This window comes from Pezoporus flaviventris, unplaced genomic scaffold, assembly GCF_033815535.1.
Source record: "Pezoporus flaviventris isolate CSIRO_AGI_PZ_B2104156 unplaced genomic scaffold, CSIRO_AGI_Pfla_v1 ptg000001l, whole genome shotgun sequence".
Lineage (NCBI taxonomy): Eukaryota > Metazoa > Chordata > Aves > Psittaciformes > Psittacidae > Pezoporus > Pezoporus flaviventris.
Window position 1 is genome coordinate 31,571,714 of NW_026892549.1, and position 7,360 is coordinate 31,579,073.

At 43.1% G+C, this 7,360-nt stretch overlaps 1 long non-coding RNA gene across 1 annotated transcript; it reads right to left on the reverse strand.

Annotated features, from left to right (window-relative positions):
• Positions 1-469: 469 nt before the first annotated feature.
• Positions 470-4,281, reverse strand: LOC133265704 (uncharacterized). Its single transcript, XR_009742090.1, has 3 exons — positions 4,105-4,281; positions 2,088-2,194; positions 470-1,409 (listed from the first exon to the last, which is right to left on the reverse strand). It is a non-coding gene; the product is annotated as an uncharacterized LOC133265704 (long non-coding RNA).
• Between the last annotated feature and the right edge of the window lie 3,079 nt (positions 4,282-7,360).

Sequence of the window (7,360 nt, forward strand, 5' to 3'; positions counted from 1 at the left end):
CCCCTCCTTTATATTGCCCCCCTCCTCCTGTGCACAGTCCTGGATTATGCAGTTAAAAGAAAAAATCATTTCACCTGCGAAACGTAAACCAATGTAATTGTTGCTGTTGCTATTTTTATTTCCATTAACCACTAAAGTCAGTCTGGACTGAATAATTAAGCAGCTATTTGTGTCATGCTTTTCAGTGCTGAATGTAACCCATTAACCCCATAGGAGCAAGGTCCTTGAATTCTGAATAATTCTAGGAGTAAACTGTGATGAATCGGGGCTGAGATAAGAGTCAGGCACCTTTAAACAAATCTGGAGCATATTCTTGGTGCTCGAGGTTTATTCTGTGTTGCAAGCTGTTTCTGCTCTCCCTTTTCTTTTTATATTTCCCCATTCAACTGAATCCCATAGGAAATGCAGAATGACTCTACTTAGAAAAAGTGTTTGTTTTAGTTCATTCTTTCTGTTCATGCTGTATTCTACACTTGAAATTGTCGAAAGTCTCTGGTCTCATTTTTTTTCTCTCAAACAGATCCTTGTTAGCTGTAGCTACTCTTGGACATGCTCCTCTGACATGGCGCTGCTGATATATCATGGTTCAGTGAGCACAATCAGTAGCAGTATTCCTGGGACCAGTGTAAATGCACTGGCCTGTCCTTACCTATGAAGCTGTGCAGCCAGACTGGTCTGTAAATGAAGAGTGGGCAGCTCTTTCCTCCTACATCAGCTGCTGCTGGAAGCAAAGGACTGGATGTTTTTTAACATGAAACTATGTGTTTTAAGCTCTCTTCCTGAGGAGGTACTTGGGAGGCAGAATGACAACTCTCCCCATAGACGCACAGCTCTGCAAAATTGAATCAAAAGAGTTAGTACCCAGTTAGAGTCTACCATGTGTGCCTATGGCCTTACATACCACCCTCCTCAGGTAAAAATACCCACGACATTAAGAGACCAGCATGTAATTTGGTCTACTGCATCAAAGCAGCCATACAATTATTTTGCCCCATAATTTCTCCACCAGCCCCAACCACTTTTAGTTGAATTAGACTGTCCCTTTCTGAGAGATGGCCAGCTCTGATTTAAGGACTCAGAACTTTTCCATGTCCCTCTGTGACCAGTTACAAAGTTTAGTGAATTGACTGCTCACTCTCCTCATGGCTACAAAACACATATCAGCCACTTCGTGTATTGACTTAAACCACATGTGTAGTCAGTGATGTGAACAGGGCTTCTTATATGAGTAATGGTGGTGAGAGCAAGCCCTGTGCTGGGCCTGTTGATTCAGGAAATGCAGACTTTCAGGTTTAGAGGAGGAGCTCAGCCTGGGATTGCTGGCTGGTCAGGACAACACCACTGCTTCATCTAGTGCTCTTCCGTGCTGGAAGCTTTTGTACTTACTGACTCATCTTCCCTTTCTCTGTCTGAGACCACAAACTATGTCTCAAATTGGAGGCATAGTTAGAGAGCAGGAGAAAATAAATAAATAAAAAAGAAAAGTATATTAGGTGCAACATCTCTTTCTTTCAAAACTAGCTGTGTCGCAAGACCAACTGTCAGACAAAGGGCCAAATCCTGAACTGTGGGGAAGCAGAACTTGAAGTATGTAAATATTCTTTCTATGCTTTAAGAAAACATGTTCAAACTGGGAAAATTACAGCATTAAAAGATAACGTTATGAAAAAAATCATGAGCATATACAGATGTCTGAAAATATACCCTCAGTCTGCAAAACAGACTGAGCAAACATAAGTAGGTATGTTCAGTTTACACCAGTAATTCTGTGTAAGCTAGGAGTAAGCACAATGCCTAACATGAAACCAATGAGCATGTTGGTAAAATCCCCTGGTGAAGTTCAGAGATCGTTGCACTATCCAGAAACATATTTTTCACTTTTTCTCTCTCTTCTTCAATATCTCCTTTTTCTCTCCCTGAGGAAGTAACAATAATTTAATTCTGACTAATATACAGAAAGTCTCCTAGACCAGGATGCTTAACTTATAATGAGACACTTTATGAGCCACTGCCTTGGCTTACTAAATACCTTCTCTGCAGCTTCAGCTTTGGTTTAAGAATCTGTAAGAACACAGTTAAGGCCTTACCATTTAAGCAGGAGCTGTAGTTGGTGGTGGAGTGTGAGGGGGCCTCCTGAAGCAATCCGCTGACAGCAAAAGACCATCATCTTGGGAAAACTGCACTGGTGTGAAACCTAGGACGAAACACAACCACAACAGAAACCAGCATGCGCATCTGTGAGCTGCCTCCTGCTCCTTGTAAACAAGAGCTATAAACTCATTGACAAAAAGTGAAAAGCCCTCAAATAATCCTCTAAAAAAGACCACTGTAAACTTCCATGAGAGCTCTTGAATTGTATGGGAAACCCTGTTTCCACTTTCTCCACAGAAATAGCAAGAATGAAGAAGGTCTGCTAACAGGTCCTGTCCCCAGAGGTCTGAGCCCACCCACTTCCTAAGGAGGCTTTTGGTTGACTTCAGCCACCCTTAGTGTGGGAACAGAATAAATGAATCAAATGCTACAAAACTGAATTGCTGATGTGCTCAACTCAAGCTGCTGATGGCCCGTGGCTGAGCTGGCCAAACTGCATGAACCTTTACACAACAGAAGCAGTGCTGAGCCTGGAAGGGTGGGTGCTGCAGTGCTGTGCCAGCTGAGCACTTGCAGGTCAGGTTGCTGTCAGAGGCTTGTGCTCTCAGGTTGCACCCCTGCTGTGTGCCCTACTTTAGGAGCCAGCTTGTTCTCTGAAGAGGTAGAAGCACATGCTGGTGGCTGAGATGGACACTGACTCAGCCTTGGGCCACAGCAGCAGGTGCCACGCTTTCATCTCTGATGTTGCCACACATGTCATACCCAAGGACGTGGTGCCAGTGGGTGTATCAGTAATCAGGGATGTCACGGGTGCTTCTTGGGACATAGGGTCAATAAGGTGTGCCTTCACATACAGAAATGCAACATATGTTTCTGAAGGGCTGAGACTACTAATGAGATCCCCTGGTGCCGTACATTACCTGCTGCACTGACAGGTTCATATCTAGACAGATAGATGTGTGTTTCTCAAGGAGTAAGTTACAGCCTGGGGAAGCATTCTGTGGTCTTGGTGTTTACAGAAAACAGCAACAGAAAGAGGCTGTGGTGTTGGAGAGGAATCACAGCACAGTTGCATATGAGTCAGTCTGGTATTGAAGTATTAAAGAATAAATTGCATTACCCCCAGCCTTAAGGACTACGAATAAAGCACAGCAACGAAGTTTTGTCTGTGCTCAAGTACGTATTTTTTATGTGGCTAAAGTTGTTGGCAGATGTTCTTCACTAGAATAGATTTTGCCTTCACTAATCCTGTATTAATCTGCCAGCAGAGCTACAAGTGCATTATTACCAGTGGGATCCTTGTGGAGAAGACAGTGCTCATGGGGGCACGGCTCCCCTGCACCTCCCTCTGCAGAGCTGCAGCTCGGAGTTCAGGCTCGCTCGGGCCGGGGGGAGCACCCCGCACAGCCCCCGTTTCTGTTACCACTACAGTGCTCTGCCAGGAGAGGGAGCTACGACTCTGAGATTCAGGGGCCTTTGATGTTTTCTGCTCACGAATCATGCGGGTGTTACAGCTGTCCAACACTAACACAGGCTTTCCTGTTCGGCTGGGTGGGTATTCAGGGGGCTCATGGTTTCCCAGGAAGGCTACATACTGCAGAAAGGGTTTGGACTCTGATGCTCCGAAATGTGTTTTGCGGCTCAAGGTCACTTTCTCTAGCTGCCTCCTCAGGTGAACTAAAGTGGGAGTTTGGATTTGGTGAAAATGAAGCCTACAGATTCTGGTATCATGCTATAGCTGCAAAGCCACTGAAATGCAGCCACTGCTGGAGTGGAGGTTGCAACCAATGGGTGCATAACGAGGCAAACAGCAGCTGAGAGGAGGGAGAAATTTTGGTTAAGGCTACCAGGTGGCATGCAGATGTTTGACATTTCTTTTAACTTAGAAACCCATCAGCCCTCTTCCTCCTGAAGTATATGTGTTTCATTTTGAACAAGTAACTGGCAGCTGGAGAAAGTTATTAGAAAATGCTAAGTCTATGTTCCAGCACTTGCAATTAGCAGTAGAATTACCTGTTTCCTATTCGGCCCAAGCCTTCTGTCTCCTTTTTAAGATACTGTTGGCCTCAAGTCAAGTTTTGATTAAGTTGTGTATCAAAAGGGGAATAAGTGGAGCTCCAAGCTTGCTTAAAGAGTAGAAAAGGGAATTTAAACAAAGCTGGCAGAGATACCAATGCAACTATTAGCTAGCTTTTGGATGTGGTTGAGCCTGCTGGTAAGAAAACAGGAAATAAGTGAGAAAACAATGCTTAAAAATGTGAAAACCAGCCAATCCTACAGGGCTCCACTCTGTGCTCAAATGTCTGTAAGTGCCGATAAAAGAGTGCGCATGATGAGAAAGTGCAGTGTCATTATCAAAGGCCCTTTTAGTCTTACATTCATTTCAAATGCTGGAGTCTAGCAAGGGAAGGAGGATAACCTCATTTCTTCTTTGACTAACAAAATGTGGTCCTTGACCAATCTGCCCTCTTTTCCTTTGAGGTGGTGGATAGGGAGTTGTGCTCCCCTCCTATTTTCTACATGATTTAAAAGTGAGAATAGAGAAATATGGTGACAGTTTTGAACACTAGAAGAGTAGCTCCTCAAATGATGCTGAGCTCTGTTAGCCAGGAGGTTCCTAGAAGACAAGCTAGACAAAGGATTGTTGAATGATAACACAGTGTGAACAACCACTGGAAGCTGTGAATACTGAGGGAGGCTCCTTCACAAGAAGTGCATTTTATTGGCTCTGAGTCAGAAAAATGCTGTGATCTTCTGAAGCCCTCAGCCTGCGTTACCTCATGGTCCAAGGGGTCAGCTTTGCTTGCTAGTTGCTGGGAGGCACTGGAACAGAAGCTACTCCCAGAAGCATGGCAAGTGGCCCTCAGGATGCAGGAAGTGTTTGGTAGCCAGGCCCTCAGGTTTATGGCTTTTGTCATTTTTGTCCTTGCAAAGGGCTCTAGCTGATAAGGATGAATGGTGTGGAGCTTTGCATGCGGGAGCTGCGGTTGTGACTTCCCATCTCTGCACCAGCCAACAAATTATTATAAAAATAAATACCTCAGCAACAGCAGAAGCATCCCCAAGGGCCTATTTACTTCCACTGGCATGAACTAATTCCTGCAGAGGAGCTCAAGCCAAATCCTACAGAGACCATCAGGAATCTCTCCAGGGTCCTGCAAAGTCAGTTTGCACACTGGAGTAAATGCTGGTACTTGGTCATATTTATTGCCATGTCAGTTAAAAGATGTTGTCAGTTAACACCTTTTCTAACACAACATATATTTTCTAAAGCTGAAGGAAAGTGAGCTTTTTTACCTCCTTTTATTTTTAAACTAGCTACTCTGATTTACCTCTGCAATTGCACAACACACTAAATGGTGGCTCATGGAGTGGCCAGGGATCAATTATTACCTTTTCATGTGCAAACTGATCCTAAGGTATCTATCAATCTCTTAAAGTCCTATCTCCAAAAGACATGCCCAATTTCAGAATACTGGAAGGATACAAAGAAAGCTGAGGCAGGGCGACATTCACTTTCCTTGGCTTGCTCTCTAGGAGATGGTTGACGGGTCAGTTTATTATCCGTAGGAAGAATGAACAAGCCAATACACCCTTTTCAAGGTTTGCAGGTGTCTTAACTTCCTCATTTAATTTGGATCTATATACCTCATGAGAAGGGCAGAAGATTTTCATTTTCAAGGCCTTATTTAGCCATAAAACATGTATCACATTAGCTAAGAGCAGGTCTATGAATTTCATTTTATTTGGTGACAGGAGAAATAGGGATGTATATATCACCCTTTCAGTAAGTGCTATTAAAAGGTGCATGTTTCATAAAGAAACAGTATATTCCATGTCATAACATCTTTTTTTTGAAATGAAAACCAGGGTATTTCTAGGATACGTATATGAAAAGTATTAGTTCACTCATGTTAACAGTATGAGGAAAATATAAGCCCCTTTTGTGACTGGAGCTGGTCACACCTGGAAAATTAGGATGGATTTTGCTGGCTCCAATGAAGTCTCTAGGAGATTTTCTATGGCCTCAATGGGGCTAAAAATTCTCCTAGATTTCATACAGTTATAGATAGTGTACAATTTAGACACCAAGGTCATTAAAATGCTATAATCCCCAGTGTGATACATGATGGGGTAAAAGCACTTACAAAGGTATTGCTTTCTAAACTGGTGTAATTGTGGTAGTAATTCCCAAAGAAGGAGTATTGCAAATGTATTTCCAGTTCCAGTTTCTCAATACTTTTCATCAGTGTTCATTACAGTAGTGGTATGCTTGTGCCTAAATCTTGTTGATGTCCTTCCAGAGGGCACTAAAAACCCTCAAATAAGTAAAGAAAAATTCAGTTGGTGATACTGACTGGCTGTTGAATTGTTGCCTTTTGAGCCCTGTCCCTCAGCTCATAATCCAATGTTCATTCTAATACTACACAGACTACTTGCTCTTTGTTTATGTTAAACCACTTACAGTTTGTCTAACTTAAAACAAATAAAGGGGAACATACAAAAAAAAAAAAAAGAAAAAAAGAAAGAAAAATAAAGCCCTCTCCTCCCCAGACTTGGAGGATTTGGGGTAACAAGCCTAAGAGAGCTATCAACAGATGTATTTTCAGTCCTTGGGAAGTTTGCAGCCAGGGTGAAGCCACCCTGTGGGGTAGTGTGATTTAGGGCAGTGGGGGACTGGTTTCAGTGGGGCTCTAGTGACAATGTGTAGGGCTTGGACACCCAGTTTCAGGGCAGAGGGTCTATCCCTCCTGGCAGTGCATAGGACAGGGTCTTGAAAACCCCTCAAGGCACTGAAGAAACATACAGAGTTGTGAACCCACCTCTTTCAGCTTTAAGACTAGGATGGACATACCAGATTACTACTTATTGCAACAAGATTCAAGCTGAGATAAACACCAGAGTCTCAAACAGACTGAGAAGAGGGCTTGACTGTTTCTTGACAGTGATCCTCTCAGCAGTAACGAAAATCAGCTAGAGGTAAATAATTGAATGTTCTCTTCATGATAAATGAAATCCCGATCTTAGGGTCCACTTATTTTTAACACTGCAGTTGCACTGTACTCCTCAACAACCAGAAAGAGGCAGAGATGCTAGAGGCTCTGGTATTTTATTTTATCCAGGGACTGAAATTTGCCTTGTGTGCTCTGTACACTGGCGATAAATGTGTTTCCTTCTTCTCTGAAGATGTCTAACATCTGCATTGCTCTTTGCTCTGTAAAGCCACCTCCTTTCCACTGCTTCGCTTAGCTCTCAGGTTTTATTTGAA